A 15,784-nucleotide genomic window follows, 5' to 3' on the forward strand; every position below is an offset into this window, starting at 1 on the left:
GCTCGAGCATCAAGTGTAGAAAATGTGCCCACAGCCTTGTGCTCACACCTGCCCACTACCCGCTCTGCCAGACAGGTTGCAAACCTCATAAAGCCCCCAAACACTGGCCGTGTCATAAGTGCAAACCCCGCGCCAGCTCACTAGCACGCGCACCCACTTTCAGACACCATAATCCCCACGCCGCTCTCGCGCCTGGGTTATTTGACAGCAGTTCGCGCTCCATCGTCCGAGATCGAGCTACCAAAATCTGCACAGTCGGCCAGCCCTGTTCTTCTGCCCTCGTGTCCGAGCATCGGCGGCGCGCGCGCCGCCCCATCCTCTCTGATACGCCTTCGACGGTCGAGCTTATCAATACACAGTCCTGCCGTTCGGCCTGTCTTTAGCACCCCGTACATTTACAAAATGCATGGACACGGCTCTCGCTCCCCTGAGGAGTCAGGGAATGCGAATTCTGAACTATCTGGACGATTGGCTCGTTCTAGCGCAGTCAGAGACAGAACTTGTGTCTCACAGAACAGCGCTACTCGACCACCTGGAAGGTCTGGGTCTAGCGGTCAACTGGACCAAGAGCTCGCTCTCGCCCCGGCAGTCGATTTCCTTTCTCGGAATAGAACTAGACTCGGTGGCGATGACGGCCAGATTGTCGGAGCAGCGCGCGCGCCGCATCCAGCGCCTCGCTGCATCCTTCAAGGAAGGCAACCGGGTTCCCCTGAAAGCATTTCAGCGCATTCTGGGGCATATGGCCTCAGCTGCAGCAGTGCTTCAGCTGGGTTTACTGCGCATGCGCCCGCTTCAACGCTGGCTGAGAGCGCGCGTATCCCATCGAGCCTGGGCGACCGGCGGCTCGCTAATCAGAGTGACTCAGGTCTGTGTCTCAGCCCTGCAGCCCTGGCTAGCAGCCGAATGGTATCACACTGGAGTGACTATGGGAGTGGTTTCACACCGGAAAGTTGTCTCAACAGACGCGTCCAACCTAGGTTGGGGAGCGCTCTTCGAAGGCAGACCGGTCTATGGCCACTGGTCAGACCAGGAGAATCTCCTACACATAAACTGTCTAGAGATGCTCGCGGTCGAGAAAGCGCTTATGCACTTCCTCCCATTCCTCCATGGTCACCATGTTCTAGTCCGCACGGACAACACTTCAGTAGTGGCCTATGTGAACCGCCAGGGCGGTGTCAGATCAAAGCAACTCTGCGCCCTGACGGAACGCCTCCTCATATGGGCTCAGCACTCTCTGCGCTCTCTGAGAGCATCGCATGTGCCTGGCCATCTGAACGAGGGCCCCGACAGACTGTCCAGGGACAACGTTCCCCCTGGGGAGTGGTCTCTACACCCCCAAACAGTCCAGTCGCTGTGGCGCCGCTTTGGCAGAGCGAAAGTCGACCTCTTTGCGTCAAAAGACAACGCACACTGCCCAGCATTCTTTTCAAAGAGCGAGGACGCGCTGGCCCAGTCATGGCCCAGCGGCCCGCTATATGCGTTTCCACCGGTCTCTCTGCTGCCTCAGGTCATCGAGAGAGTCAGGAAAGCGCGCCACACAGTGCTCCTCATAGCCCCGTTCTGGGAGAACCAAGCTTGGTTCCCGGAACTCATACAATTGGCAGACTCAGCCCCCTGGCCGATTCCGGTGCGGAGAGACCTTCTCTCTCAAGCCCGCGGCTCGATTTGGCATCCCCACCCAGAGCACTGGTCTCTGCATGCGTGGAGCCTCAACAATTACATGCTGATCTACCAGAAGGGGTGATGAACACGATCATACAATCTAGAGCCCCCTCCACGAGGCGGCTCTACACGTCTAAATGGTCGGTGTTTAACAAATGGTGCACTACCAGAGGGCTCAATCCACAGACATGTGGGGTCTCGCACGTATTGTGCTTCCTTCAAGAGCTACTGGACGCGGGCAGGTCCCCCTCCACGCTCAAAGTCTATGTCGCGGCCATTTCAGCGCTCTCTGTCTCAGAGCCGGGCCGCGCATTAGGAAGGAACGAGTTTGTCATCCGCTTCCTTAGAGGAGCGAGGAGGATGAACCCCCCGCGACCCCCTTCGGTTCCTATGTGGGATCTTTCACTGGTCTTAGACGCACTGAAAGCTCATCCCTTTGAACCTTAAGAAACTGTGGATATGAAATACCTCACGCTCAAAACCGTTTTTCTGATAGCACTGTCTTCAGTAAAACGTGTGGGAGACCTTCACGCGTTATCCACTAACGCCGCGTGCCTCGAGTTCGGACCCAATAACTCTAAAGTTATTCTCAGACCGAGGCATGGGTACGTCCCCAAAGTTTTGGGCACTCCCTTCAGAGCGCAGGTCATTTCCCTTTCAGCCCTGCCGAATGCTGGCTGCGAGGCAGATAGTAATCTCCTCTGCCCAGTTAGGGCGCTGAAAAGCTATATTTCACGCTCCGCCGCCTTCAGGCGTTCAGAGCAGCTCTTTGTTTCGTTTGGTGGGCGCACCAAGGGTCTCGCCGCCTCGAAACACACCCTGTCCAGATGGATAGTTGATGCTATCGCAGCTGCTTACGCATCTAAAAACCTGCAGTGCCCTTTGGGCATTCGGGCACACTCCACCAGAGGCATGGCCTCATCGTGGGCGTGGTCCAGTGGGATTCCCATTCATGACATTTGTGCAGCGGCAGGCTGGGCCTCCCCCTCCACATTTGTTAGGTTTTACAACCTGGAAGTTCCCGCTTTGCAGGCCAAAGTGTTATCAGTCTAAGTCTCGCGTAAGCCAGCCCACTGTCTGTGCGCGGGCTACGCTGCTGATTTAGCTCCACTGGTTGAGCTACACTATGTGGGATGTGTTAGTTGGACCGGCTGTGCCGCTCCCTGCCCCATATTATGTGCTTGTGTACTGTGGTATCTTGGCCGCCCAGCTCCGCTTCACGTTCCCTGGACTCCCCATGGGATTCATTCAGGATGCTGGGCGCGCGCACGGCGTTGACAAGGGTGTTCCCGCAGCGTAAGCTAGCTTACGCAATACGAGAGAACCTCTCGTAAGAGAACGTACTCGGTTACTAACGTAACCTCTGTTCTCTCTAGAGAGGGAACGAGTATTGCGTAACCCGCCGTGCTCTCGCCACGAGCTCATTTCGCTTCATGCGACAGAAACCAGCGAAGCAGCCTCTGTTCCTTGCTTATATACGCTAAGCCACACCCCTAATGACGGGCTGTGACGCATTAAGCGCGCCAAGCGCGCTCATTGGGCGTGACGTCACGCGCAAGGCTCAGCCATAGGCTGCTGCAGTTGCCGCAGAGCAGCCAATGGGCACGCGATTCGCCTGCCCTAGGTCTGCAGGCTGCCGCACTGCATTGACAAGGTTTAAAAAAATTAAGGATAATTTTTGGCTTCAGTATCTCGAGAAAGGAGACTTTCCCGCAGCGTAAGCTAGCTTACGCAATACTCGTTCCCTCTCTAGAGAGAACAGAGGTTACGTTAGTAACCGAGTACGTTTTAGTTTTTGCGTACAACTTTTTATGCGTTTTGGCCGCTTGTTTACACAACAACCGCGTTTTGGGTGGCTGAAAGCGCAAACTTGTTTTTGAAAACTTACACATAGTACGTGTGAACCTGTGAATTTACATGAAAACCTCCAATACAAAAGCCTCTAAAAGCCACCTCTGTCAAAAATGAGATAAGAATATTGAGTGAATGCTCTCTGCACGTAGTACACGTTCATCAAATACTTTCACTTCAAACTCACTAAATCCCAGCCTTTAGCCCATTCAGAAATGCAGGTACTTAGGTAGAAACTAATATATATATATATATATATATATATATATATATATATATATATATACAGTGTCAGTTATGTTCTGTCTGAGTCTTGTTCTTTGTAGTCGCATGTCTTCCTTTGTTCTGTTTTCCCACCACTCCTTTGTTTCAATGGTTACCGTCATTATCAGTTCAGTTTGTATCACCTGTATCATCATCGTCATCTGTCTCACCTCTGTTCTGTTAATCAGTGTAATCTGTGTTTGTATTTAAGTTCTGTCTGTTCTGTCAGTCATTGTCTGGTCTCCGTTGTATTAAGTGTGTGTGTACCTTCTGCCTGTCATCTTGTACCTAGTGTGTATTATATTGTTAGTAAAAGTTAACATTGGAACTTTTGATTCTCCTTCGTTGTCTTCTGCCTGCACCACACCGTGACATACAGTAGCTGCATTTCCATTACCCTTCAAATTGCGCAAATTGAAATTGCGAATTGAAAATACGCCCAATGCAAACACGTCAATTTCGTGAAAACTCCCATTTATCGCATAAAAGTTTTTACGCTCGCATGAGGTGGTTTTTCAGGCAATTTGAAAAAGAAATATTTCGCAAAACTGCAATGGAAACAGTTTTTGCGCATTTACAGGTCACCTGACATAGATGACGCGGTATGTTTGGACAGAATATGAGACAGAGCTCTTTATTAAATTCTTATAAAACAAAATAATTACAGGAATAATGAATTCTAAACCTCAAAAAAATGCCACTATCAAGACCTCGAAGCAGATATGAGGGAGAAACACCCAGAAACACCTCATATGTGCCACTCACAAGTATAATAAGGGTTGTTCCTTACCATTAACGCTGGGAAAACACATATACATCTCCTTCGATTAATAATAATGGCTAGTGCAGTGGCTGGGATATAGTACAGATACCTACCAACGTCCGTTACCATGGTTTTTGGAATGATTTTACTTATCGCGACAGGAAAAAATAAGTTTTAGTGGCATAACATCAGTTAATGGAAAAGCCGTCATTTCGCAATTGTCGACATTTAGAAAAAAATCGCTAAAGTTTTGCGCAGATCTGTAATGGAAACGCGCCTAGTGGTGGCCAAAATTTTTAGAACGGTAAGATTTCTTTAATGTTTTAAAAAAAAGTCTCTTCTGCTCAGCAAGGGTTCATTTATTTGATCCAAAATACAACAAAAACAATAATATTGTGAAATATTTTTACAATTTAAAATAATTGTTTTCTATTTGAATATATTTTAAAATGCAATTTGTTTCTGTGTTGGTAAAAAAAAAAATTCTATTTTTCAATAAATTTTTATTAGGAATAGAAAGTTCAAAAGAACAACATTTATCTGAAATATAAAGCTATTATAACATTATCACTACCATTCAAAGGTTTGGGGTCAGTAAGAGTTTTTAGACGAGATGTTCTTCCCTACAACTGATCGTGACCATAAGGCCTAGAGACTTCTCAGCTACTGCTCGCTGCTCAGATACACAGACTGTTTCTCAATTCAAAGAATGCAAAGAATGGACTCGTTAAGACCGGTCTTGAAAGAACGAACTCGGAGGGATGCGAGGACATAGAACACATCTTTGTGAGAACTGACATTCAGTGGAAGGGAATGAGACAAAACCAGGCTGATCGGTGCTTATCTGAGTGCTGATCATTATCTGAGAGCTGACCCAAGATTGGTATTGAAACACTCTAAGCACCTGGGAAAACAGGTAGCGCACAGTCTCGACCGAAAAACTGTAGACTGAATCCACTGGGAGCCATTAATGACCATTGGACCTCCCTACATATATTAAATAAACTAAATGTTAATATCTCTCACAGTATACATAAGAAACTCTTAAGCACACTGTTACGTCCGTAAGGACATTTATAGTATTGTGTGTGTGTGGTGTATTATGTTTTTTCCGTCCTGTCTGTTTCTCTTACTTTCGCTTTCTTAGGTTGTTGCTGGTTGGCTACTGTATATTGCTTGTCAGTCAAGACTAACGAGATGAGCTGCATCAGCATGATGAGTGACACCTGGTGAAGTGGATACTTAAAGACCATGCTGCTGCCAGTGTGACTAGAGCACTTTGTATTGAGAGCACTTTGTAATGAGAACCTTTGTAATGAGAACCTTTGTGAGACATACATTGTCACGTGACATACATTGTACACACGTAGTTAACCTTGTCTGTATAAAAACACTTGTTAGGGATTTGTGCCACCCATTGTATTTATGTTTATTAGTTAGTGTAGTTTAGTTAAGACGTCCTAGACGTTGAAGACTTTTCCTTTGATCTTTTCTTTTTATCTTAGTGTTAGAAGTTAAATGTGTTAGATAACCTTTTTGCTTATATTACTTTCTTTTGTTTGGCACAATCCGTTTTCCCCCTTTTTTCCTTTGTGGTTGGGTTTTTGTTATGGTATATTTATTCATTATAAATTTATTAAACTCATTCACTTTATTCAGTGGTCTCTCGTGGTTTTCTCATCTCACTGTGTTATCTGTTGATGTGCGTCTGGGCTGGTTACATGTGTTCCCCTCTTAAAAGCCCTAGACGGGTACGAGTCATAGGAGGGTCGTAACACACACAATAGGGCTTTTCACACTTTAAAGGGTAACTAAACCCTAAACTAATTTTTTTTTTTGTTAATGATCTGTAAGAATGGGGCTTTATTGGTGCTGTTCATTGATTCGAGTAACTTTTTTGACATTTGGGTACTAAGTGTTTTAATTCTACAATATATGGTGTAAAAACATTTGAGTGCTGCCCTCTTCAGGTTGAACGGTGGCTACTGCAGTTGAATTTTCCTATTGGATGTTTGCGTTACTACGTGACGTAAGCAGGTTCCAGCTCACCACGCCCTTGGTTGATTGATTAACTTTATTAATCCCCGGAGGGAAATTTAGGTGTCACAGCAGCACAACCATACAATGAATAAATTAAAACAACTTTAAAACAACATTCACAAACACAGGACTCATTCTCCAGGGGCTCGTTCTTCGTACGTTGCTTAAAACATCCGAGATCAAATGAGACATCCAAGATGATATCATCGTGCTACTCATGATCTGGCTAATTAGGTTCTTCGAACACACTTGCTGGATATGATTAGTGTAGCTGGATTGAGTTATCTGAGATAATTGCGCGTTCATGCGAAGTTTAAAAGGGGATATGTATCGATAGTAGAAACATTGATCAGCAACGCTGCTATTGGCTGTTCAGCGTGGCCAAAGAGCGCGCCAGAGCGCGCCTTTTAGACATTCTCTGAGTCTTTCTCCTCAGCAGAGCAAGAACTAATAGTCGAAGTTTATTCGGAATTTTAATGTTTAATTAAAACGCCAGGGAACACCTCAAAGTCTGCAAAAGCCAGGAGAGAGGGCTGGCAAAAAGTAGCAGACAATTTAAATCCGTTAGAAGTGGCGATGTTAGATGTTTTTATCACTTATTAGCCTATATTTTTGTATTTTAATAATTGCATAATAACTTTGTTCATTGTAATGTCAGAGTCACCACACTAGAACATGGGAACAAATAAAAGTACAAAAATATTCTACATAATGGTAGCCTAATTTTTAGTTATATAGTCTCTTTTATAAAAGGCACTGTTAATTAAATGGTTGTCTGTTTATAAAAGCAACCAAGAAAAAGGCTGAGAAAAAAAAAAGAAAAGATCTTAGTAGCCTACACTGTAAAATCATTTTTGCTGCATTAAATTAAGGCCGTATAGTAATTTCAACTGTTAAATCTTGAGTGATGAATTGCTTTGACTTGTGAAAGTGAAAACTGATAAACTTATGTTAATGTAAAAATATTAACACTTGTATCTATTCCCAAGAAAGTGGTGGCTGAAATATGTGCAGTATGTGGACATTTTCTAACTTTCCAAAATAAATAAAGTATAAGACTTTGTAATGTCCATTTGTTTCCATTGCACTGGACAGTGAATAAACCCTCTCAGATAACTGTCATATGGAGGAACTAGCCTACCTGCAAGTGCATAAATAACTTTACTTAATTTATAGGCTACTTGTATGCTTTATGGCTGCAATATAAGTTACAGGATTGCACATATACAGAAAGGCCTACAGAAGAGTCTGCACAGACAGAGGACACATAGGCCTACAGGTGCAAAACGAACGGAAGTTTGCAGACGTTCAGCAGGATCCAACACAAAGCTTCCGACAGACTATTGAAGATATGAGGGCTGCTCCTACACCCGAAAGTGAGCCTTACAGCAAAATAGAATTTTGAATCCCATTTAACGCCGAAAAGTGGCCAGTCAGCAGGGTGTATTGGCATGGTTTTAAAAGCGTCTGTTATATCTGCTTTAGCCAGCCAAGCACCTTGGCCATCTAGCTTGATTAACTGTATAGCGTTGACCACCGAAGCGTAATGAAGAGAGAATGGTTCGAGGGGAATGCATTCATTAAAGCCTTGTATTTTGCTGGAATGAGGAGAAGACATGTCAAAAATTTACGGGTAGCGACACCAATAGAGTTAATCCTGAAAGGGGAAAAAGGAGGGAAGGCGAAAGGGCCGATAACATAGCCTTTATTGACTTCTTTCTCGAGCAGTGTAAAAACGACGTCGGGCTTGTTCATAGCTGATTGCAAGTTTTTTGCTGAAAAGGATGAAGTGAGTTGTGAGAGAATTCCCACCCTAAACCCTTGAGACAAGCCGGTGATAAGATAGTCGACGAAAGATGGATCGGGGTGAGAAGAGAGGTAGCTAGAGAGGTTTAAAATGTTGATAGGTGTGGACGGATGTTTGCTCAGAATTTCTTCTGAAAAGGGGCTTTCCTTCTGGTTTGAGGTTTGTATCGGCGTGGGCAGACTGATTTCGGGTGTGGGTCTTTGCACAGGCTGCAAATATGAGCAACACGACAATTATTAAATGAACACACAGCTTTGTTAAACATATTGCAAATGGGACTGTCATTAAATGTTTCAGCGGGGCGTCCTCTGCTGGAGGAGCTGCGTCTTACATTTTCAGTACCGCGGACAGTGGCCTGATCGCGGCTAGAAAAAGCTTTCGGGCAGAAAGCAGCTGAGTGTCCGTGAGCGCTGCAGATAGAACACGAGAAACTTCTTTGACCGCCGAAATGCGAACTAGCAATTCAGTATCCGTGATGGACCAGTCGAGTCTTGAATTGTAGAGTGTAATGTAAGACGCGGATTTAGCAGAAAAGGATTTATGATACTCATAGAATAAGGTGCCCCCATACCTTTGATTAAAGTCTGCCATCATGGATAGATAGAGGTCTAACTCTTCCCTCCTATCTGGGAAAACTTGGCATAGTGTGTCCCTGTAAATGCTAAATGCAATTACGAACTCTCCGAACGAAAGATTGCGTTGCAAGCGTGGATCAGAAGTTTTGAGGAGCACTGCCACATCACCGCATTCCACCATTTTCCTGTCGGCAGCAGGCGAAGGGAGAAGTAAAGAAGCCAGGTTGATGTCCTTACCTTGGATAATATTTGACCTGAGATGTGGAGAGACTGTAGCGGCGGCGGGAGGAACGAAACGCCTACCGAAAGCTTGAGCTGGTGTAGATGAGGAGAGATTAAAGCTGGGAGAAGCCGGTGGAGCTGAGACGTTTTGGAATGACGGCTGGATCCTGAGAAGAGGAGCGGGCAGAGAGGTCGATGTAGAAGGTAAGCTTGCTGAGATATTACCAGAGAAAGAGGGCCGAGTTGTAGCGGGATCTGGGCTGCGGTCAGGGTTGATGAAAGAGTTTTCAAAATCCGTCATCTTGGACTGTAATCCTTTAACCGTTTGGGATAGGTTTTGAACTGCAGAAAGGAGCAGCTGATTAGTATCGGGTGGGTCGGTGAATTGTGAAGGAGATATCTCTTGTTCCGGTATTGATGTTCTTTTAGCTGAACGAGGTGTAGATTTTGCAGATCTTTTTCTGCTGGCTTTTTTCGGTTGAGCAGTGGTTGAGGCGGCGTCTGGATGTGGAGAAGTAGATGCAGGTGGATTGCCCAGTGTATTCTGGGCCAAGAGCAGAAGATCTTCTCTAGAAATTCCTTCGCTAGCAGGGATGCCGGCGTCCTCGAGAGCGTTTAGTATGAGTTCAGAAGAGCAGCTCGCCCATGAAGAGGTGCGGCATTGAATTTGGGTACTCCGGCGTGTAGCAGAAGGGCTGAACGAAATCGTCTGAATCCGAATAGTCACAAATGGATTGGTTATCCTGAGACATGTTTGGTCGGCTACTGGCGCTAGCAGTTGAGTTACTGGAGCGACAGCATCTGTGAACTCAGACATGTGTAAGCGCTACCCTTTTAAGCTACAGTAAATTATATGATTGGATAGATGAGGAGGTAATTACACTGTAAAAAATTTGTAACACTCCCAAATCAAAAATTTCAATTGACCGATAACATCTACATTTTTCAATTGGCCCAAGTGAAAATCTGTACATTTAATTTTAGAATTTACAGAATTTCACTTGGGCCAATTGAAAAATGTAGATGTTATTGGTCAATTGAAATTTTTGATTTGGGAGTGTTACAAATTTTTTACAGTGTAGTGACGTGAACGATTGAGTCTTCCTGGCAGAACTTGCGCTAGCTTCATTTCTCGAGTCAACAGAAGTTCGCTGATAATGGTTTCTCATGGTTCTCAGGTAAAAAGTATGTTGATTAAGACTTGTTTATTGACTTAATATGCTTTAGACATGTAAAATATCTGCGTTTCACATCATTAGTGGGTGCTTTAAAGGTGCTCTAAGTGATGTTGGGTGAGGTCACTTCTTGTTGACGTTTAAAGTATTGTCAAACAAAACGGAGGCTAGCTAGACCCTCCCTCCTCCTCATCCACGCATTAACCCCACCGCCAAATCCTTCTTGTCGTTATTGGCTGGAACAGTTTGTTATATTTCGTGGTGCGGGTTAGCCCAGTTAGTTTTTCTTGCCATTTGTGGAGCCTGGGGTGTCTACAGAAACCGCGTTTTTTTACAGTGTGTTCAGGGGACAGGCAGCTAATGGATGGTGAGGAGATGTTTGCTGTATGTGACAAAAAATGTTTTGGCCTAAAAAACGTGTGACATTGCTTAGTGCACCTTTAATTAATCGGTTATTTGAACTTGTTCATTGAAATAAACCGTTTCATCCTATCACATAATATCTATGTTCATTCACATGTGCAGATGTTTGCATATCTACCTATGCAGCAGCATGAGAAACTCTCCACCTTCCCCAGCTAGTTTTACTACAGGGTTATTTCATGAATGTTACATGTGCAGCAGCAGCATGTCTTATATGCTCACAGCAATGTCTGTGAATGTATTGGCAGATCTATTCGTCTAAGACCAAATACATTGACATTGCCATATCCATTACCATACTAATCTCTCCAAGAGGTGTCAAGACAGAAATTAAACCAAACTTATACGAAAAACTTACTTTTGAACATATGTCATCATAATAAGAACTACCTTAAATGACAGAAACCATCTTTGGAGAAAAAATTGGATTTGAAGCGTAATTAGAATTATTTTGTGTTTGGCTCGCGTCCCATTCGTTTACATGGAGAGGATAAGGACCTATACTGCAGCCAGCAACCAAGGGGCGATCAAAATGTTTGGCTTCACTTTTCAGGATGTGTGCGGCACACTTGGTTTTACCCAAAGTCGAACATTTTTAAACTCTTGATGACAACAGAAAAACACTTCAACTTCAAGTGCTTCAACTGCAAAAAACTGAAAAATATTTGGTGGACACATGGCTGGCATACTTTTACCATTGGGCTACACTGGTGCATACTTGTGTCTGTAACAATTATTCACTGTATATTGTCAGAAATATAAATGCTGAATGTTTGTCAATACCAGGGAGACTCTGGAGGTCCATTGGTCAGTAGGAACAGCTCCCGGTGGATTCAGTCCGGTATTGTGAGTTTTGGTGCAGTACGATGTGATGACCCCTTATATCCCAGTGTGTATGCCAGAGTTTCTCAGTTCCAGAAATGGATCACATCTTACATGGGCAGCAACCCTCCTGGATTTGTGTTCAACTCCAGTGGATTCAGTTCACTCAACCTCCTTTTATTTACCATTTCTCTCACATTCTCCATTCCTTTCTCATTCTCCCTGTATCTCTCTCCAAACACTCTTAAAAATACGTCTTCCAGACTGTCATGTATTAGAATGATGGTCTGTATCTTTAAGATGTGAGTGTACTAGTATGTATGCAGGAACCGGCAGTAGAAAGGAGTTCATGTTAAGAAGCAGAAAAGTAAAGGAAACATTTGGAAAGTTATCAAGCATGTGACTGATTTAATTCGGCAGAGTGTATGAGAGATATCTGATTACACAAGAAAGCAGATATATAACATTGGCGACGAGGATGCAGCCTAGTGGGTGTGAGCACTGATTGCATGCGATGGAAAAGTCAGGTATTCCTACGTTTGAGTGCTACAAAGATCCTGCGACTCTTGACTCTTCTTTTGCATCACACTGGACCTGATGTTCAAGATATATTCTCCACTCTGGCGGATACGGGAGGTGCTGCCGATTACGACGCGGCCGTTGCAGCCTTGAATGCATACTTTGTGCCACGAGTGAATACTGCGTATGCAAGGCAGTCTTTTTATAAACTTTCCCAAAACCCAAGTGAAACGATTCAACAGTTCACAACACGTCTCAGACAGGCAGCAAAGGACTGTGCATTTGCGGATGACATGACTAATTAATGCTTATCAATGTACGTGCGTCGTAAACTTTTGGAGGAAGGACCTAATCTCACGCTCGATCGTGCGTTGGAGGTTGCTGCCCTCTGTGAACGGATAGAGGAACAGATGGCTGCATCATCGGTGAGTGACATATCAAAACCTGACACTGAGTCTGTGAATCGCGTCTGGAAAAAAGGGGGAAAGATGAAAGGACAATTCAAGGGAAAACAGCAAGCTGAATGCAGTAATTTGAACAAACAATGCTACAGATGTGGAAATACAGATCATTTGGGACGAGATTTAAAATGTCCTGCGAGGGGCCAGACATGCCACAAATGTAAAGGAAGAGATCATTTCTCAAAAATGTGCAAAACTAAAAATGTGAAGCAACAAACAGTTAACCCTCTGGGGTCTGAGGTGTTTTTGGGGTCCTTGAGATGTTCTGACATGCCCTGACATTTGTGCTTTTTTCAGTTGCTTATAAACATATTAATGGCAAAAAAAAATTACACACTATTTAGCACAAACAGGGCTACCATAACATGTGAGCAACAAGAATGTACATGTCTGCATTTTTGAGAGAATGTTTATGCGTGGTTATTGAAAAAACTAAAAACTAAAGTTTCTGAAATGAGGCCATAAAACACATACTAAATATGTGCCAATAAGACTTTCATTCACATAACACAATACATTGATTTGAATTTTGCAAAGCACTTTCTGTTTGGAAAGGCAATATGCGGAGTGGGCATCACAGATCATGCATATTTAGTGATTCACACCTCAGGAGACAATGGGGCCTGCATACTTATTTAGCCATTCATTCAGGTGAGTCACTAAGCCACAAGAATGCAAGAGCAACAGTTGGAAGTATCTCAATTCTTTTTGATTTTTCCACATATTGTGCTTGCAATTTGGCCTATAATATCCATTGGAACAGCTAACATCTTAGTTGATGACTTTATTTTTGACAAAAATAGTAGGCTATTTTATATATAGAAATTGCTAAACAAAAGCTTATTTGATGTGGCAGTATATTCTACAGTAAAAACTGTACCCAAATCTACTAAACAAAATGTTGTCTTTCATATTTCGCCTGACTGTAACGTTGTTTTCATGAAATATTAGTGCATATTGTTAATTTGCCGTTTAATACGTTGCTTATACAAATAGCCTACATTTTATTTAAACATATTTCAGTCGATTTTTACTCATCTCAGTATAGCAATACAGTTTGCTAAAACAACATCATTCATTCACACACGCGATTTAAATTTAACTTCTGGCAAAGATGAAGTTGATGATAGGCTATTGACTCGCGATCAGTAGGCTAGTGAACGCACCAGAGAAATGCACATTTATTAGGCTACATAGTTTTTTTTTGTTTTGGATGGTTTTGTTTAGAACCAGCTTTCTGTAAATATATTTAAATTTTTTTAGACATGTGAGGCGAGTAGGCTACGGGTTCATGATGATCTCCAGTTCAGACCTTATGTTGTGATTGCTAGCCTATATTTACTTTAAATCCAGGAAATTTGTTAATGAAAAAATTATTAAAATTAAGATACAATTGATACAAAACGAAATTCGTTTTAAAGAAAGGATTTGTACTTTCTGTTTTGAGGTCTCTGTGAATGTTTGAAAGTATTTTAGTGCTTAGAGCGCTCGCGTCCATAATGGAGAACTGTCACGTAATATTGTTTTTTTTCCTCATAAATGCGAACACGAAAAATAAAAGACAAAAGACTTTTAAGTAAAACTTACTCCGAAATTGTGTCCTCGGCGGAATTCGCTCTTCAATATGCTGCCGTTCGTCGTCTGTTACAATCTTCCTCTGAGGAAACAACCCGGTATCGTGCATTCTTCCTCGCTGTCCAGAATCATCTGAAGGGCGTCTTTATTACCGGAGAAGCGTGCCATACTCAAAACGCGATGAACAATCAGTAAGTCTGATAGAAACTGTGTTTTTATGGCATTGATCGGGGGGCGTATGCGATGCATACTAGATCACCTAAACTATTTACATGTGAATCGCGCCGGGGGCGGGGCGCCCGCAGCTGATTATAAAGATAATGAGGCAGAAGGAAAACCGGTACCTCTCCTTGCTTTCAAACGGATTACATGAGTTGAAAACATTTGTGTTTTATATAAATTACTTAATTTAAAAGAAGAGATTTCAAGCTTCATAAAGACATAACTCACATGCCTGTGTGAGAAGTATTCGCTGAGTTATGATTCATTTTCGGACGCGTTTCAGAATGGACTACACGGACAGAGAGAAGGCAGAACCTAGCTTCGTGTTTATTTTTCTTTATTTGGCAAAAAGCACCACACTTTGTTTTTATTGTGAGTATACACAAAAATAATACACATTTAACAGAATCGATTGATGTATGAAACTCCTATGGAAAATCAAAGTCAACAGAGTATTTATGAGTTTCTTTTACACTGATAAAAAAAAAGCGAGCTGGTATCGCCGGCGATACCGTAGACCTCTGGGGGTTAACCATGTTGAAGGGCAAGCCGAATATGCATTTGTAATTCAAGACGACTACATGGCTGATAGAATGAATATTTGCTTGGGAAATGTCAATTTGAAAATGCTTGTAGACTCAGGTGCGACCAGCAATATCATTGATGAAAGAACATGGGAGGAACTGAAAGCAAAGAATATTAGATGTCATTCGTACATTCCTGAAACAGAGAGGAAATTGTTCTCTTACTCATCTAATCAGCCATTACCACTAAAGGGAGCTTTCAAGTGTGAAGCAAGAATAGGCAGCCGGTCGGTATATGCTGAATTCATTGTAATTAAAGGGATGGGAGAGCCACTGTTGGGGAGAGACACTGCCATGAAACTCGGAGTACTGAAGATCGGCACAAACGTTGCAGCTGTAACAGACATCAAACAGTCGCTCCATTCACAATACCCAGAAGTGTTTCAAGGAGTTGGTAAGCTGAAAACCAAACAAATTAGTTTATACATAGACCCAAAGATTCAGCCAGTTGTCCAGCCTTTAAGGCGGATTCCATTTAATTTAAGGGTTCCTGTGGAAGAAAAGATAAAAGAACTCTTGGAAATGGACATTATTGAAGAAGTGAACGGGCCTACTCCATGGGTTAATCTGGTTGTGATTGTTCCTAAAGCCAATGCTGAAATTAGGCTTTGTCTTGACATGCGACAAGCCAATCGAGCAATCATTAGGGAAAGATACCCCATTCCCACTGTAGATGAGCTGCTACAAAGTATGAATGGGTCTATGGTCTTCAGCAAATTAGATCTTAAATGGGGATACCACCAGTTAGAGTTGACGCCAGAGTCACGCCAGATCACGACGTTTGCAGTTCACAATGGAGTGTACAGATACAAGCGGCTC

This window comes from Rutilus rutilus, assembly GCF_951802725.1.
Source record: "Rutilus rutilus genome assembly, chromosome: 4".
Lineage (NCBI taxonomy): Eukaryota > Metazoa > Chordata > Actinopteri > Cypriniformes > Leuciscidae > Rutilus > Rutilus rutilus.